The 18,749-nt window shown below is 56.6% G+C and overlaps 2 protein-coding genes across 2 annotated transcripts in view; one reads left to right on the forward strand and one right to left on the reverse strand.

Annotated features, from left to right (window-relative positions):
• Positions 1-793: 793 nt before the first annotated feature.
• Positions 794-18,749, reverse strand: part of LOC131095541 (methyl-CpG-binding domain protein 2-like) — a 205,244-nt gene continuing 187,288 nt past the window's right edge. The window contains exon 7 of the mRNA XM_058043437.1: positions 794-804. The gene's annotated coding sequence lies outside the window, so the exon portion shown is untranslated. The remainder of the gene's footprint in view (positions 805-18,749) is intronic.
• The window catches only part of MAPK4 (mitogen-activated protein kinase 4), a 56,292-nt gene continuing 51,790 nt past the window's right edge, over positions 14,248-18,749 (forward strand). Inside the window, exon 1 of the mRNA XM_058043429.1 lies at positions 14,248-14,302. The gene's annotated coding sequence lies outside the window, so the exon portion shown is untranslated. The remainder of the gene's footprint in view (positions 14,303-18,749) is intronic.

Here is an 18,749-nt window from a genome sequence, read left to right on the forward strand (position 1 = left end):
CTGCTTGGTGTGGCCACCAAATCCTCTGTGCTCCGACCCCCAAGTGCATCCAGACCCCGGGTCCCTCATGGTTTTCTGGCTTCCTACATGAGCCCACAGAAACCATCAGAAATCTGATCTGTGTATTCAGGAGTCTCCTTTATTCTCCCAAAGCCTTAATTAATTTTCTCTGTCTGCTCTTGCTGGGCCTAATATTACTTGAATGGCTCACTTATGTGAATTAGCTTGATTAATGGCAGCACCCAGACACAAAGCTCCTCAGCCTGCTCGTGCTTTTCATGGGAGCTTTTCCAACATCTTATTCTCCTCTGCTGAGGCCAGGCTTTAGCCTTAACTGGTGCTAGCAGCAGCCCACAAACACACAGAGAATATACAAATAGAGTTCCTCAGATGAGGTAGGATTTCCCTGGCTGAAAACATCAAGTTACACATTAATTTGTCGCACACAAAAAAATCCTGGAGTGCCTTCCTGCTCCTCAGGCCTTGTCACTGGTGCTGTCACTGGCCTTTGGTGACAGCAAAGGTGTCACCAAGGTGAGGTGCTCGGGGTCTTCTGCAGCCTGTCCTGCTTAATCCACAGCAGCCTGGCCAGGCTCCCCTGGCTGTCCAAGGACTGGCTCTGGCAGCTGGAGCCTCCTCCACACCAAAGGCTCTGCCTGGCCCAGCTGGTAATTCTGGTTTGTTCTTCAGCTGGAAGCATCTGGGAAGGACCAGAGAGGTGAAACCAGTGCGGCAAAAGCGTGCAGGGCTCTGTGTGTCAGTGTGAGCTGGGACTGATGCTGCCCTCAGCCCTCACCAAAGCAGCTCTGGCTGATCCAGACCCTTTCCCAGGGACAAACCGCATCCTTTCCATGATGAAACCGGACCATGCTTGCCTGTTTTTGGGGGCACGGAGAGGAAAAGGGGGAGCCACAGGCTGAGGGACCCAACATCAGCTGTGCCCCCTGCAACTGGGAGCCCCAGGCTGAGGGGCACAGCCCCACATCCCCGAGATGTGCAGGGTGTCTCTGCTTTGGCCTGCACAACAGAAGAACGAGTCTGGACTCTTCACTTTTCAGTCCTGAGGTTGTTTATTAATTCTTATCTATAAAGTTTTCTTTCTGCCCAGCCGAGATCTGCTCAGCAGGGCAGCCACAAGCACTCGGACCACCCCCGAGGCGGTGTTGTCCCTTTATACTACAAACTAAATATATGTATATTTACACTTAATTCCCAATACCTATCACCTGTGTTAGACAGTGCACTTCTTCTCTGAAGCAATGCCAAAGTGCCAACATCACAGCAGAAAATGGAGAACAAGAAGAAGAGGAAAGGCCAGACACGCCCAGGTTCCTCCATCTTGTCCCCATAAACCCCATACCAAAAATCCCAAAATCTACATTTTCACCCTGTGATCATTTTGTTATTACACTATTGAAACCTATGTGACTTTCATGTCCTCATACAAAGTTGGCAACTTGCTCCAGGGGTCAAAATCAAATCCCCAGGTGCTCTGGGCTGTGTGCCAGGGTCTCTGAGCCCCCCGGTGGGGTCCTCAGCAGCTCTGGACACCCGGAGGGATGCACTGAGCTCTGACACCACATCAGCTGAGCCCCAGGACAGTGACATTTTGCTTCAGACACCCAGGAAAAGAGAGCCTGGGAGGAGCAGCCCATGTGTCCCACACAGCAGAGCACTCCTGCAAGGACCCGTGGGGACACACGAGGCTTGCTGGCTTGCTCAGGCACAAAAGCAGCGCCTGGAGCCACCAGGAGAACACAGCCAGGAGGCGTGGGCAGGTACCTCCACCAGGAGAAGACAGCCAGGAGGTGTGGGCAGGTGCCTCCACGAGGAGAAGACAGCCAGGAGGAGTGAGCAGTTGCCTCCTGTGCCTTTTGGACATCTCCTCCAGCACAATCCAGCTCCAGAGACCTGTGAAGAGGTGACTGGGGAGCTGGGGATGCTCAGCCCAGCCCTGCCCTGTGTTCCCTGCCTGATTTTGGGGCTCAAGGCCCCCAGGGATGGCCTTGCCAGCCTTGCCCAGGCCCATGTGGCTGGTGAGCCCCAGCTGGTGGGAAGAGCAGGCTCCCAGCTCTGCCATCATTACCATCTCAGCAGCAGCCAAATTTTCCTGTGCTGCTGGGGGTGCTGCCACATGTGCCAGCAAATCCACAGCATCACTGCCTGCATCCCATCCTGGGGCTGCTGGACCTCCTGGAAGGGCGAGCTGCTGGAAGGGAACACCCAAGGCTGGTAAATGCTCGTGGTTGGAAGCAGTTGCAGCATCAGAAAATCCACAAGAACTCCCGAAGTTTTATTTGTAAATTACAGACTTGGCACGGGAATTGTTAGTCTCCCACAGTAAGCACACAGCAGTGTGGCTTGGATAAAGAGATAGGACTGGATGTGGGGTGTTTCCATGTGCTCAGCTTGGGGTGGAGGAGAGCAGCTCTGCCTCGCTGCCTGTCTTGCCCTTGTGAACTCCCAGCTAAGAACCTCTAGAAAAGGCTCAGCAGTGTTAATTAAAAGCTGCCTTGGGCATTATCTCAAGTGTTCTCCCCATGAGACTCTCAGATGCTGCTGGCAGTGCTGGCTGGGAAGTTTCTCTGCAGGGAGTCAGTGCCAGCTCCTGAAGCCCTTTGCATTCCCAGATGTAGAGTGTTTGGGGTTCAGGTGTGAATTCCCCCCTATGGAAAGGCCAACACAGATGGACACTGCTTAGCTTCAGTGTGTCCTGGGATCAGGGAGGCTGGGCAGCTTCCATCACCTCCAAAACAGGTTCGTAAGCTTCTAAACCACTATTTGCAATGAGAACAGCAGTGCAGGAAAATGGCCAGGCTTGGGAGAGTTTAAAAAAATAAAAAGTTATCTTGGTGTGCACTTGGCATGGTGGTGGTTTCTGAGGCTGGAACTCTCCCAAGGCGCTGGATCTGAAGCACAGAGGGCTGGAGTTTCTTGGTTTGGAAAGGCAGGAGCCTTCCCTGAAATGGAAAATGTAAACCCTCCCCACCCCTCCAAATTGCTATAAATTTTAAATTAAGGGACTCTCAGGCAAAGATATGGGAGAAGGAAATAACAGTTCTTTAATAGGGAAAAAAAAAAAAAAGATAAAATAAACAGTGCAGTACACTAGACAACATTGACAGAGTCAGAACCCAATCTGACACCCTGTGGGTCAGGGTGTTGGTGGCAGTCCCATTGGAAATGTGGCTCAGCCCTCCTGGAGTGTCAGGTGTGGCTCTGTTGGAGTAAGGGGAATATGTAGAGTATGTAGAGAAGGATGTATTCTTTCTCTAAAGATCCAGTGGAAGAAGAGGCAGCTGCTGTTCCTGTGGGGAATCCAGTGGAGAAGCCGTGCTGGTGTCTAAAAACCTCTGGATTATATCTGGGTAGCAATGCTTGGCTCCTCCCTCTGGGTGGAGCATCTCACAATGGGATGTTATAGTTCTTATCAGCCATGCAGGGACATTCAATAGCTGTTATCAGCAATGTCCCCTCCCGGGAGGTGTGAATGTGGTCACTCAGAGAGAGAAATAACGCAAACTGCCCACTTGACAAAGGTAATCTACCATACAGATGGTAATGGAAAACATCTTGATTGCAATCTTCAACATGGAGGATGCCTCAGGTGGGCTGTCCCTGCAGGAGAGAGCATCTCCTCGCACACAGGCCACTGGAGAGGGTCCAGACAGCTCCTTCATCAGTGCCATCCATCAGCCCCCTGCCCCAGCCCTTCAGACACCACCAGGGCTGCTGCAGAGCCATCCTGCTTAATTGGGACCTCAGGGAGGCAGTTCCCTTTCTGAAGCATGCTCTCTTATAATTAACAGGAAAAATAATCTGTGAATAAATAGGAAGACCATGACTAAGTCTCATTTTTATTTCTCTTCTTCAAATTATCTGGAAAAAGCTTCCCATGCTTTTCCCAGATAATTTGGAGCAATGCCTGGTGAAAGACCATGCAATGGATAACCTGGCTGCTTGTTTTCTGCAGGCTCAGTCCTGCAAACAGCCAGGAATGCAAGTGCTGGGAGCTGGCAAAGCTCAGGGATAACCAGGTGGGGAGGTGAGTTGTTCCTGGGATAGCTCCTCTCTTAATGCTCAGCTGGGATCCAGGTATTGGAAGGGATTTACTCCAAAGGGTGGGGGAGTAGAAGATTTGAGGTGGTGCTGTTTCACCTGGGCATCATCTCCATCTGACACTGTGGGGACAGCCATGACAAAAGAAAGGCCTCTGCTTTCAGAAGGAAAACCACCATTTTTAAAATAATGCCATCCATTTTACCTCTTGTGGCTGGATTTCTGCTGTGGGTAGGGTCAGGAATGCAGCAGATCTGGGCTCTCCCAGAGCTGTAAATCTGCACCCCACAATCCCTGTGGGGCCTTCCTGCTGTGCCTGGGCTCTCCCCGAATGGCAAATCTGCACCCCACAGTCAGTGTGGGGCCTTCCTGCTGTGCCTGGACTCTCCCAGAACTGCAAATCTGCACCCCACAGTCAGTGTGGGGCCTTCCTGCTGTGCCTGGGCTCTCCCAGAACTGTAAATCTGCACCCCACAGTCAGTGTGGGGCCTTCCTGCTGTGCCTGGGCTCTCCCCGAATGGCAAATCTGCACCCCACAGTCAGTGTGGAGCCTTCCTGCTGTGCCTGGGCTCTCCCCGAATGGCAAATCTGCACCCTACAGTCAGTGTGGGGCCTTCCTGCTCTGCCTGGGCTCTCCCAGAGCTGCAAATCTGCACCCCACAGTCAGTGTGGGGCCTTCCTGCTGTGCCTGGGCTCTCCCAGAGCTGTAAATCTGCACCCCACAATCTGTGTGGGGCCTTCCTGCTCTGCCTGGGCTCTCTCCGAATGGCAAATCTGTGCCCCACAATCCATGTGGGGCCTTCCTGCTGTGCCTGGGCTCTCCGAGAACTGTAAATCTGCACCCCACAGTCAGTGTGGGGCCTTCCTGCTGTGCCTGGGCTCTCCCAGAGCTGTAAATCTGCACCCCACAATCCCTGTGGGGCCTTCCTGCTGTGCCTGGGCTCTCCCAGAGCTGTAAATCTGCACCCCACAATCTGTGTGGGGCCTTCCTGCTGTGCCTGGGCTCTCCCAGAACTGTAAATCTGCACCCCACAATCTGTGTGGGGCCTTCCTGCTCTGCCTGGGCTCTCTCCGAATGGCAAATCTGCACCCCACAATCCCTGTGGGGCCTTCCTGCTGTGCCTGGGCTCTCCCAGAGTTGTAAATCTGCACCCCACAATCCCTGTGGGGCCTTCCTTCTGTGCCTGGTCTCTCCCTGTCCATGATGTCTGTGTCCAGAAGCTGCGGGGGCTATGAGCTGGCGGAGGCTGTGCTTTCAATTAGAGCCTTTATTAATGAGCAAAGTGCCAGCATAAATGGGCTGTGTGGCCAGCAGGAAGGATGCTGGGCAAGGCAGGAGGTGCTGTGGTGTGAGGGAGCTCCTGCTGCCCAGTACAAAATGCAACAGCACTGTCTGGGCTGGGATAGGGGCTGTGGCAAAGTCTGCTCCATCCCTGGATGGAGCACCTGGAGCTGTCACCTCAGGGGTGTCCTGTGTCCTGCCTCCTCTCCAGCGTGCTCTGGGTGCTCACAGAGCACCTAAAAAGCAGCAGCAGGAGGTGAGAAGTGGTGGGGATGTGGGTGGGCAGCGAGAAGCTCCCCCGGTGCCCGGAAGTTGTGACAATCCCAAGGATTTACAAAGGTAAATCCTGCCTACAACGTGAGAGAGGCTTCATCTTTTTTCTTTGCATTGGCAGTTTTAGGTCAGTTTAATGGAACAGAAGGAAAAGGAAACATCCCAGGAAGCTGGTGCTAAACTGGTGACAGTCTGGGAAATCAGAAGCTTGGCTCTTGGCTAGTTCTGCTGCCAGTGAGGTGGAAGGAGCAGGCTGGGATCCTTTACACCTGGTCAGTGCCAATGCTCACCACCCTGGCTTGGGGGTAGGTGGGTGCCCCAATACCAGCATTAAATCAAGAGTGATGTGATGGGGAGAGAAGGTACTATTGTTCTCTTTGTCTTGACTTTTCTACTTCTTACATAATTTTTCTGCTGACCTATCTCATGGCTACACCTTAGCTCTAATTATCGTTCTGCTGTCTCTAAAGCCTGCCTTTTACAGCTTTCCCAAAACACTCAAATTTTATAAATTCCCACACTAACTGGTGACAGTTTGGGAAATCAGAAGCTTGGCTCTTGGCAAGTTCTGCTGCCAGTGAGGTGGAAGAAGCAGGCTGGGATCCCTCACAGCTGGTCAGTGCCAATGCTCACCACTCTTGTCCTGGTGCTGGGTGGGTGCCCTGATACCAGCATTAAATCAAATGTGATGTGAGAAAATGGAGGGAGGAGTGAATAAACTGTCATTTCAGGATGCCGGGGGGCCCGGGTGCAGCTGTGGGGCAGGAAGGAGGGCACAGGGACAGACAGTGCGGGCACAGAGCGTGAACAAGAACTGGCAATAAATAAGAAGTAGATGGGTTGTGCTGGGATTTCGCTTTCTCCACACAGACCCGGCCCCAGGGACTCCATGTCTGGACATCATCTCTGCTCACCACTCCATCACTGTCACACCAGCTGCTCTGTGCTGTGCTCTGCCACACCACCCAGCCCTGCATCCAGGGCTGCTCTGAGGCAGCTCTGACATCTCCTCCTTCAAAGCATTCCTGTTTCCATGAGGCAGACTCTGGTGGGAGCTGTTTCCCCAGAGGACACCCCTGGGAGTTCCTTGGCCCGTGTCCTGGTGTCCCACAGTGGTCTGAGCCCAGAGCTGCGGGCAGGGCAGGAGGCCCTGACACACTGCCAGCTTTGCTCCACCAGCCCCAGGTGAGCCAGACTCACTTCTGAGAGGCACAGACTTGCTCCCTGAGCTGCCCCAAAGGTGAGGAGGCAGAGGGAGGGGATGCCTGCCCCAAAGGCTGGTGTTCGTGGTGATGTCCTCAGCCCCAGTGGGACCCCAGAGCCCTCCCCAGCCTGCTCCTTCCACCTCACTGGCAGCAGAACTAGCCAAGACCCAAGCTTCTGATTTCCCAAACTGTCACCAGTTAGTGTGGGAATTTATATACAGTTTGGGGAAAGCTGTAAAAGGCAGGCTTTAGAGACAGCAGAACGATAATTAGAGCTAAGCAGTAGCCATGAGATAGGTTAGCAGAAAAATCATGTACGAAGTAGAAAAGTAAGGACAAATGGAACAATAGTACCTTCTCTCCCCATCACATCACACTTGATTTAATGCTGGTATTGGGGCACCCACCTACCCCCAAGCCAGGGTGGTGAGCATTGGCACTGACCAGCTGTGAGGGATCCCGGCCTGCTCCTTCCACCTCACTGGCAGCAGAACTAGCCAAGAGCCAACCTTTGATTTCCCAGACTGTCACCAGTTTAGCATCAGCTTCCTTGAAAGTGTCCTTTTCCTTCTGTTCCATTAACTGACCTAGAGCTGCACCAGCACTGGTGCTGCAGCACCGTGACCCCGCGGGCGCAGGGTGGGGCTGCTGCACTCCATGCACAGCTGCCCACCTGCACAGCTGCTTCCTAGACACTGATATTTGAGTATCAATCTGATTTATAACACCCAGGGGAGAGATGAGAGTGCGTGAGAAGGATTGAGCAGAGCACACAGCGAGCCGCAGCAGTTTTATTTCCTCAGATTGACACTCACAGCACTTTCCTGTCCTGCTGTTTTTAATTTCCACTTTATTCTTCTACATTAATACTACTCTGGGGCAGTTGATCACACATTTCCCTGGGGAATTAATCTTTTCCTGGTGGTAGCAGGGGGAAGGCAGAGCAGTTTCAGAGGTGTGAGTAACCCAGGGCTAGGGCACCTGGACTACTCCAGTGAAGCTTTACAACAATGTGCAAACCACACCAAAGTTGTGCCAGAGCCCTGCCAAGCAAGGCACCTCTGAGCAACAGGCAGGGCAAAAAAGGTGCATGCATTATTAAATGGCATTTTTGTTCTGTGTGCTGGAAATACAAACTGACCTTTATGAGGGCCTGAATATGAAACATGGGCATGGGAGGCTCGCTCTGGCCTGGCCATCAATCAGCCTCTCCTTTGGCGCTCCTGCACGAAAGGTTAGGAAGTCAAAAGAGCTTTTTAAATGTTTCATGCTGTCCTTTCCTCCCTGTTTGGAGAGCTGCTTGCTCAGAGCAGTGTGAGGCTGAGGCAGTGATTCAGGCAAGTGCTGTACCCAGCTCTCTGTGAGGCAGCTGGGCTGAAATCAAAGCACCACAGAATCCTTTATGTTGGAAAAGCCCTCCAAGGCCATGGAGCCCAACCATCCCCAGCACTGCCAAGGCCACCATTACCACTATCCCATGTCCCCAGCTGCCACATCCACACAGCTTTTAAAGCCCTCCAGGGATGCAGACTCCACCACTGCCCTGGGCAGCTGTGCCAGGGCTGGATAAGCCTTTCCATAGAGGAATTTTTCCCAATATTTGATCTAAACCTCCCATGGCCCAGCCTGAGGCCGTTCCCTCTGCTCCTGTCCCTGTTCCCCCCGGCCGTCCCCTCCTGTCAGGAGCTGTGCAGAGCCACAAGGGCCCCCCTGAGCCTCCTTTGCTCCAGGCCCAGCCCCTTCCCAGCTCCCTCAGCCTCTCCTGGGGCTCCAGCCCCTTCCCTGCTCCGTTCCCTGGAGCTCCAGCCCCTCCATGCCTTTCCAGCCTGGATGGGGTGGCTCTCCATGGGCTCCCATCTGTGCTGGCCCCAGATCCCCCACAGCTCCCCGGCTCAGCCGCCTGCTGCTCCCAGGGAGCTGGGATTTGTTTACTATGCACCAATTTATTTCATTTTCAATTTAAAATATAAAAAGTACGTGGGTTACAGCAACATAATTTGCAGCTTGCTGATTAATAATACAGCTGACAGAACAAAATTGGGCTGCGAGCTCGAAGTGCTGAGGAAAGCTAAAATTTAGTGAGCAGTGTGTGGATGTGGGGTAGGCAGCCTGCAGCTGGCAGAGGAGGCTGCCGAGGCCAGAAACACTGTTTGCTTTTTTAGCTGCCTTACACACAATCCCTGGCTCACAAATCCCCTTCCCCGTACCCTGCCTGGCTTGGAGATGGTCAGCACTCCACTGGAGAAGCCTGTAAGGAAACTGATCGGAGGAGAGAAATTCCTAAGGGTTCTGCATCCACACAGAGAGAAGGCAACCCACTCAGTGTTGATTTATAATGTGGTTTTTTCCCCCAAGGGCACTGAGATGTTGCCCAGCAGACAGGCTTTAGCACCTCTGGAAATGCAGCTGGTTTCACACCAGTTCTTCATTTATGGTATTTGTTATGAAGAAAAGAGCTCTGCCTTTGTTCTGAAAAAAAAGAACTCTGCCTTTGTTCTGGAAAAAAGAACTCTGCCTTTGCTCTCTGCCTGTTGTGTCCGGGCCTGTGAAGGCATTAAAGATTCACCCCAGGGTATGCTGCTGCAGGTAGGGTTCATCCAAGGCGTTAAAGATTCATCCCAAAGTGTGCTGCTGCAGGTAGGGTTCATCCAAGATGTTAAAGATTCATCCCAAAGTGTGCTGCTGCAGGTAGGGTTCATCGAAGGCATTAAAGATTCACCCCAAGGTGTGCTGCTGCAGGTAGGGTTCATCCAAGATGTTAAAGATTGACCCCAGGGTGTGCTGCTGCAGGTAGGGTTCATCCAAGGCGTTAAAGATTCACCCCAGGGTGTGCTGCACCAGCTCTGCGCGGTGCTCCAAGGGCTGGTGGAGCTCCAGGGATGTGTCTGGAAAAGGTGGTGCCGCGGCTGCCGAGGAGGATGTGCCGAGTGTGCTGCACCCAGCGGGCAGCGACAGTGCCAGCCTGACTGGTGTCACTTCACCGATGTCAGCACGCCCGGATCTGGCAGGGGATGTCTGAAACTTGCTCCTGACGAGACACTCCAGTCCCTTTTATTTCAGCAGCCAGCGATTTAACCCCTGAAAGAGGCTGAATGCATCCTGTGATGGGAGACAGAGGGATATTGTGCAAGACAAGCACTTTGCAGTGAGTGTGACAGCCCTTTTATACAAGCACGGTGAAATCCAGCCCCGAACAGGGCACAGGCTCCCAGAGCAGCCTGAGCATCCCTCCTGTGCCTCTTGGCTCCTCCGCCTGTGACGGGGGTGGATCTCGGGCTGTGGGGCTGTGGCTGGGTCACCAAAATGCTCCCTCAGCCCACGACAGTAAGTGTTGGAGATGGAGATAAGCATCCTCTCCCTGAAGGCAGCATCCGACAGCCCACGCCTGGCAAGGCAGGACTAAAGCCGCGCCTCGCTGCCTTTGCCTTACCTGTGCTCGTGGCTGTCTGTCACCGCGGAGAGAGAGAGCCTGGATTAAAAACCACAGCGCCAGGGTGAGAAAAAGAGATGGTCACGGCTCCCGCTACCCACACCCACGCCAGGCACCGCCGGCTCTGATCGAGCGTGCCAGAGCCCTCCCCTGCAATCACCGGGAAATTGATGTAAACACTCCGGCAGCTTTCTGAGAGCTTTCCTTCCCCTGCTCGAAAAGAGACGCACACCATCCCTCGCGCGTGAGGATGCCGCGCATATTATCCAGTCAGGGGCCGCGACTATCTCGTCAGGCTCCGCGGTGTTTAATTAAGTTGTTTGTGGTGCTGTCGGTCTCCATCCCGCCTGGAAACGCGCCCTGGCACCCAGCGCGGGCCGGGAGCGGCGGCTCCTGCTGCCTGAGGGGCCCCGGGGTGCCGGAGCCTGCGGGAGGACGCTCCCGGGGATGAGGGGTTAATCCCCGCTCCGGAGGGGCCCCGGGGTGCCGGAGCCTGCGGGGGGATGCTCCCGGGGATGAGGGGTTAATCCCCGCTCCGCACAGAGCCCCTTTGTGCGGGGCGCTGGGCGCTGACCCTGCCAAGCCTCGCTGCTGTTGCCGGGGCGGTGCGGGAGCCCGGGGCGCTGCCAGCGTTTGTTGCTCCCCGCGCCGGGGACGCTGCCAAGGTCCCGCGAGGTGCTGCCCTGGTTTCCTGCAGCGCCGGTGACAAACACCCAAATACCCCGGCTCTTCGCCCAAACCAAGCTCCTACCAACCAAACCAATGCCTACCCCCTGAGAAGAAAATACGAATGGGTTTCAGTGCTATTATTAATTTTGAGAGGGAATCATGGAGTCACAGAACACACCTTGAAGAGCGTCTTCTTCATCCCCTGCCATGGGCAGAGACACCTTCCACTGTCCCATCCATCCAACCTGGCCTTGGACAATTCCAGGGATCCAGGGACAGCCACAGCTGTTCTGGGCACCCTGGGCCAGGGCCTGCCCACCCTCACAAAGAGGAATTCCTTCCCAATATCCCATCTAACCCAGCCCTCTTTCAGTTTGAACCCATTCCTCTTGTTCTGTCACTCCATCCCTTGTAAATGATCTCTTTCTCCATCCTTCTTGTCAGCCCCTTCAGGTCCTGGAGGGCCACAATCAGGTCATCCCAAATCTTCTTCTCTCCAGACTGAGCAATCCCAATTGTTTCAGCCTTTCCTCATAGGCGGAGTGCTCCAGCCCTCTGATCCTCTTGGTGACCTCCTCTATGTCAGGGAAGGTAGAGGTTGGATATTAGGAAAAAAAATTTTCACCAAAAGAGTAATAAAGCACTGGAATGCTCTTCCCAGGGAGGTGATGGAAGCACCATCTCTGGATGTGTTTTAAAAAAGGCTGGATATGGCACTTGGTGCTGTAGTCTAGTTGAGGTGTTGGGGCATAAGTTGGACTCTGTGATCTTAGAGGTCTCTTCCAACCTCATTATTCTCTGATTCTGTGATTCTCTGATTCCATATCTCACTGGCCCAGGTGTTCAGACACTGGCTGTGCCTGTGCCTCAAGCTGAAGGGCTGGAGCTGTAGGGGGAGAGCCCCCAGGTGCTGCCTCACCCCAGCAAGGCAGGTGCCAGGAACACTCCCATGGCACAGGGTTTGTGTGCTTCAGTCTCATCCAGAGGCTGCGGTGGCCAGTCATCATCTCCTGCTCCCACTCTGCCCTTTGCTGGCCACTCCAGGGGTGGAACCCCTGTGCTGAGGGCCAGACCAGGGTCACGGTGCTGGAGCCAGGCATGGCACCGTGTGTTTGCTGCAGTGACATTTTGGAGCACGCTGCCACACAACAGCCCTGCCTGAGAACACCCTCACACAAACACCCCCATATTTCAGCACTGGGCTTTGCCAGGAGGGCCCCAGGATGCCCTTCAGTGTCCCTGGCTGTGTGTTTGTCACCTGGGGCCAAATAACCTCCACGTTTTGCACAGAGAGCACACAGGGGCAGGTTCCCTGGGAGGCTTTAACTAAAACTGCTCATGCTCCTATTCCTCTTTCTGCTCTCTGTTTCCACCCTTCCATCCACAGGCTCAAGCTTCTATTGAATATCTTCCTGCTCACGGGGAAACTGGATGGGAACATTCATTTTAATCCTAGACAGCAAAACAGTAGAGTTACAGATTACTATGCCACCAGAAATTGCTTATACACCTTCGTTTCCTCCCATGTAATTCCCTGGGAGTTTTAATTTACGGGACCATTTTTTATTTTTTCTCACCACTTCCCTTGCATCAGGCAGGGTTCCTTCAGCTCCAACAAAGCAGCACGCCTGTCTGGAGGGGATCAATAACTATTGAGCTATCACGCTTCCTCCACTTAGACTGTTGAAGCAGCTTCCTTTAATTGCTCTTTCACGCTGTAAATACAGCGCACGGTGATTTTTTTTTTTTCCCTTTGAGGCCGCTCAGTGGGTGAAGGCACCCGCGGGTAGGAAGAGCTCAGCTGCCTCACCTGTGATCCATCACACCTTCCCCGCAGGGAACACCCCCGCAGGGCAGGGACTCGAGGGGACACTGCCAAGCCCCCGGGGACACAGCGGCCCCAGAACGGGTCCCACGGGGACGATGGCTCGGGGCAGACCCAGAAACGCACAGGTTAAAACAGATAAGCGAGTGCACGTTGGGCACGGGCAGGGGAAAGGGCAGAACGCCCAGCCTGGAGGGTCCGGCTGCTCCGCACCCTCCGCTGCGAGGGATGCCCCGAGGCAGGCGCCAGGCGGGATCCCCCTCCCTCGGCTCCTCGCAGCGGCTGGGGCACAAGCGGGAAACCAGATCCGCACCGGGGGCGCCTCCGGGGAACGGGGAGCGGATCCCCTGGGCGGCTTCTGTCTTAGATGGCCAGGGATGCTGGGCTCACCGGGCTCTCTCGGGGATGGCGAGGGATGCTGGGCTCACCGGGCTCTCTCGGGGATGGCGAGGGATGCTGGGCTCACCGGGCTCTCTCGGGGATGGCGAGGGATGCTGGGCTCACCGGGCTCCTCCCGGGGATGGCGAGGGATGCTGGGCTCACCGGGCTCTCTCGGGGATGGGGAGGGATGCTCGGGCTCACCAGGCTCTCTCGGGGATGGGGAGGCATGCCCGGGCTCACCGGGCTCTCTCGGGGATGGCGAGGGATGCTCGGGCTCACCGGGCTCTCTCGGGGATGGCGAGGGATGCCCGGGCTCTCTCGGGGATGGGGAGGGATGCTGGGCTCACCGGGCTCTCTCGGGGATGGGGAGGCATGCCCGGGCTCACCGGGCTCTCTCGGGGATGGCGAGGGATGCTGGGCTCACCGGGCTCCTCCCGGGGATGGGGAGGGATGTTCGGGATTTCCGGGCTCCCTCCGGCCATAGTGGGGGGGATCGGACCTCTCCGTGCCGCTCCCCCCGGGGATGGCGAGGGGAGAGCGGACACCTGGGGCAGCTTTACCGGGGGATGGCGAGGGGGGAGCGGGGTGAGCGGACCCCTGGGTGGCTCCTCCCGGGGATGGCGAGGGATGACCAGAGGGACCCCTGGGTGGCTCCTCCCGGGGATGGCGAGGGATGACCAGAGGGACCCCGGGGTGGCTCCTCCCGGGGATGGCGAGGGATGACCAGAGGGACCCCGGGGTGGCTCCTCCCGGGGATGGCGAGGGATGACCAGAGGGACCCCGGGGTGGTTCCTCCCGGGGATGGCGAGAAGGGCTCGCTCCCCTCCGGCGGCTTTTCCTGTGCATGGCGAGCGATGGCCGGACCCCGGGCGGTCCCTCCCCGGAACGGGTGGGGGTTCCCGATGCGGGGGCGGCTTTCCGCAGGCACGGCGGGGGAGGAGGGGACCCCCGGGCGGCTCCTGCCGCGGATGGCGGGGGGGCGCCGAGCTCCGCAGCGTCGTTCCGCGGGCGCGGCGAGGGATGCCCGGAGCGCGGCGGTGCCTCCGGGGCCGGGGGCTGGCGGCGGCGGCCCCGCCCCCCGCAGGTGCCGGCGCGGCGGGGCCGGGGGTGACGTCAGGCGGGGCGGGCGCGGTGCCGGTGCCGGTCGGGCCATGGCGGAGCCGAGCGCGGCGGCCCCGGTGAGTGCGGCGGCCCCGGCGCTGCCCCCGAGCCCCGGCGGGCGCTGCCGCTGAGCGGGGCCGCGCGGGTCCGTGTCCGTGTGTCCGTGTCCGTGCGTCCGTGCGTCCGTGCCCCGTGCGGGACCGCCCGCGGGAGCGTCCCTGGGAGCGGTGCCGGTGTCGCCTCGTCCTTCCCGTGCCCCGGAGCCCCCCGCCCGGAACGGAGGGATCGGAACCGCCGGGAGCGCCGGCGGGCTGCCTGCGAGGGCGAGCGGAGACACCGGCATTGCTGCTCCGCCGTTCCACACGGGCTCGGTGCGTCTTTGTGTGCCCTGTGGGCTCGTTCGGGCGCCGTGCCCTGTCTGTGTGTCCGTGCCTCGCGGCTCTGTTCGTGCCCGAGTGTCTGTGTGTGCCCTGTCTGTCTGTCTGTCCGGGCTCTGTGTGTGTCTGTGTGTGCCTTGTCGGTCTGTCTGTCCGTGCCCGCCGGTCTGTCCGTGTTCGTGTGTGCGCCCTGTCTGTCCTGGCCATGTGTGTCTGTATGTGCCCTGTCTGTCTGTCCTGGCCATGTATGTCTCTATGTGCCCTGTCTGTCTGTCAGTCTGGGCGGTGTGTGTCTGAATGTGCCCTGTCTGTCTGTCCGTGTGTGCCCTGTCTGTCTGTCCAGGCGGTGTGTGTCTGTATGTGCCTGTCTGTCTGTCTGTCCGGGCAGTGTGTGTCCGTACGTGCCCCATTTGCCCACACGGTCCCTCTGTGTCCGTACGTGCTCCCCGAGCCCACGCGTGCTGAGTGTGCCCACGGTCCCCATGGGTCCGTACCTGCCCTGTGCGTCCCTGCGTGTGCCCTGAGCTGTATCCATCCATCCATGGCTCTGTACCTGCCCTGTGAGTCCGTGCGTGCCCCGGGGTGTTCCTGTGAGCTGTATCCGTCCATCCATGGGTGCCGTAATGGGCTGTACCCGCCCCGTGTGCCCACTCGTGCCCTGTGAACGGGCTCTGTGTGTGCCACCCGTGCCCCATGGCTGTGCAGGTCCCATGGGTGTCCCACTCGTGCCACGTGTGCCCCTCTGTGCAGGTCCTGTGTGTCCCACCCGTGCCCCATGGCTGTGCACGTCCCATGTGTGCCACTCGTGCAGGTCTCGTGTGTCCCACTCGTGCCACGTGTGCCCCTCTGTGCAGGTCCCATGAGTTTCCCACTCATGCCATGTGTGTTCCTCTGTGCACACCCGTGTGTTCACCCAGCCAAACCCGCTGTCACTGCCTGGTGGGTCCCTGGAGCCCTTCCCTGTGTCCAGAGAGAGAAGGTTGCTCCTCTCCCTCTGCCCTGCTCCGGGGCAGGCTGCGTTTGCTCTGGGTCAGGTTTATCTCCTCTCACCTGGGCCGGAGCCTCGGGGGCAGGTGGCAGGTGACAGTCCAGGTTTGATGGCACTGGGACGTGCCTGGCGTGTGGGGAAGGTGAGTTTGGCTGGGGACATTCATCCCGGGCTGCTGTGCTGTGAGGAGCAGAAAGAGGGAGGCAGACCCGACCCTGGCATGGCAGTGGCTCTGCTGGGCTGTCCCCACACAGAGGATCCCTCCCTCCTCCCCGAGGCTTGGGGCAGGCAGGGGAGAGGCTCCCCGGGCTGCAGAGCTCAGAGCTCGGCCTTTGCTGGGTGTCAGAGGTGCTGGGGCACCTCTGCCAGCCTGACTGCGTGCCTTGGGACACTGCCCACAGGAGGGGATGTGCAGGGTCCCCCTGTCCAAGCAGCTGGCTCGGTAGTGGACACACAGAGCCTGGCTGCTGCTGAGGGATGGGGTCTCTGCAGCCAGCTCTGTGCTGCTCACAGTTAATTAGACACGACTAATCCTGTCTGGCGCTGGGAACGTCCCAGCAAACCAGAGTGCTTTTCCCTGTCCTGGTCTGAGCAGGATCCCAGCCTCGGGCAGAGCGGGGCCTGGGGACAGGGACATCGTTTGGAGCCCCGTGGATGTGATCAGGGGTGGCAGCTCAGACCTGCAGTGCCCTCACCTTGCAGGGCTGGACAGGTGTCAGTCAGGGGGAAGGTGACAAACCCCGTGAAGGTTTGCAGGGTGAGGGAGGTCAGGACTGTAATGAGGATATTGCAGGAATAAGGACCAGAGCTGGACTTTTGTGGATAAATGTCACACCCAGACGGGGAGCATCAGCATTCTCCATCCGTACAGAAGAGGAGGGGGCAAAGGGACACGACAATAATCCCCGTTCCACTGATGCCCTTGTGCTTGGGAGAGCCGTCAGTCAGTGCGTACCCCTTGGAGGCACAGCCGAGCGGAGTCGGGCTCACTTGAGGACATGAGTCAGAGGTGGGTTCATCAGCGCGGGGTTAATGGTCGGTGATCTTGGAGGGCTTTTCCAACCTAAACGAGCCTCTGGCTGTGATTCATCGCAGTCCTTTCCCTGCTGCAGCTGAGCCCGGGCTGTTAGCGAGGACTGATAAAACCTGCAATCGCAATCCAATGACCCGTGTTTGCAAAGAACGACAATGACCTGGGAACATCCCGCTCTGCAGGCCGAGTCCTCCAGGCAGAGGGTCGTGTTTGTCCCTTCCTTCTGCCCAGAACAGAGTCCTGAAGGAGCTGGATTAGCTCCTGCCCCGCTCCTGCCCCCTGGGCTGCCAAAATCTCTAGAGCGGGCATTCAGGGCTGGAATTACCCCTCAGATCTGCAGGCTGCGGGACCCACCTCGCTTGCACTTGGAGCTGCTCTAGTGGATGCTGTTCGTTTGCCCTTGCTGAGGGCCCTAAAAGGGTCTGTTCCGAGCTGTCCCCCACCAAAAAGGGGGACAGGCGCCTCCAAATGAGGCTTGTTTCCCTCCTCGGAAAGCCTCGCATGCAGACCAGGCAAATGCCTTTCAGGATGCTGGTTCTGGTTTGGATAGCTGAGCTTAAAAGGTCTAAATTTAAGCGAGATGAATCTCACCCGGTGCTTGCAAACCTTGCTTTTCAGACTTTTCGCCTTGATCTTTCCTTTTTTTAGCACGACCCTGCTGTTCTCCTACCACTCAGGACTCTTCCCAGGCACAGAAAATGCTTCTGAAAGTTTCCACCCCCCCCAGGTGGGAGGTGTTGCAGAAATGCAACTGCAGGGAAGCATTTGCAGCTCATCCTCCTTGCAGAAGCCCGGGTTAAACAAGCAGCCTGTTAATTTTGTGTTAATGGCTCTGAGCAACGCCGAGTCCCCCCGCCTCCCTCCGCCACCCCCTTCCTCCCTACCTTGTGCCAACATTTAATTGCTCTCACTCTGGAGAGATGCTATCTCATTTCAAGGTTGAACTTATCTAGTTTTGACTTGCAAGGTGGGGGATGCTGCCGTGTCCTTATCACAGAGGTCACTGCCTGCTCCTTGTCCCCTCCATCCCCGCTGCTCGGGAGCCCCAGGGTGCTGTCCCCTCTCATGTGGCACCCTGGGGACGTGGCTGTGTGGCCAGGTGCCCATCTGGGTGCAGCCGAGGGTGTGAGCTCGCTTTTCTGATCCTTAGGGACGCGTTCCCACTGTCCCCTCAGGGAACGCATGCTTTGTGCTGTGCCCTAGGCGGGAGAGGCTCCGTGCTCATCCCAAACCTTTCCTGGCCCTGACAGAGCTCTCTGTCCATCTCCCTGCCACACAACCCCGTGCTCTGTCCCACTGTGACCTCTCTGAGGTGATTTGGGCCACCAACCAACCAACCAACCAACCAACCAACCAACCAACCAACCAACCAACCAACCATCCATGAGTTACTGCAGCTTTCCATGTTGGAAATGTACATTTGATATAATGTATGGGATGGGGATGGGCTAGGCAGTGACACAAATCCCCGAGGAAGGTGCTGGGATGTTGTTTCTGCACAGGGAGCAGCCACACCTGATGCTGTGTGGAGTTGGTTGCACCTGCTGTGAGATCCAACCTCGGGGTATTCTGTGCTCTGGAGAAATGTGGGCAAACACTGCGTCGAGGCAACAATAATGTCTTTAGGTAGATAATAAGGCTCCTAAATAGATCTAATTCCAGGAAACTCAGCTGGCTGATTGGAATTGTATTTTTAGTCTCCAGTTCGTGTATTTACCTGAGATTTCTGTCCTGCTGTTCTAGCTGGAGCTGACCCCGGGTTGCCTGCTGCTCCTGCCTTTTACCCAAATACTCTGACTGCACAAAGTTTCCGAGTTCCACCAGTTGGTCTGAAAATGCTTTATTTTGGCAGATGTCTGGCAATACTGAAATTTCTGTCATCAAGGGGCCTTAAGGGGTCATTGAGGGGTTTTAAAGAGGCTGCACGGCGGGTTGGTGGAAAAGCCCTGCCTTGGCACAGGGGGTGCACGTGGTGCTTGCTCTGGGGGCTCCCCTGCTCCTCTTTGGCAGCTGTTCCATCAGTTTTACTGACGGTACCTAATAGTGAATCTGGCAGATATCTAATTCTCTATTCCTGGCATGCTTAAAAAGTGCCTTATTTTTCAATTAATTCTGTTAGCTGTACG

Source organism: Melospiza georgiana, chromosome Z (assembly GCF_028018845.1).
Source record: "Melospiza georgiana isolate bMelGeo1 chromosome Z, bMelGeo1.pri, whole genome shotgun sequence".
NCBI lineage: Eukaryota > Metazoa > Chordata > Aves > Passeriformes > Passerellidae > Melospiza > Melospiza georgiana.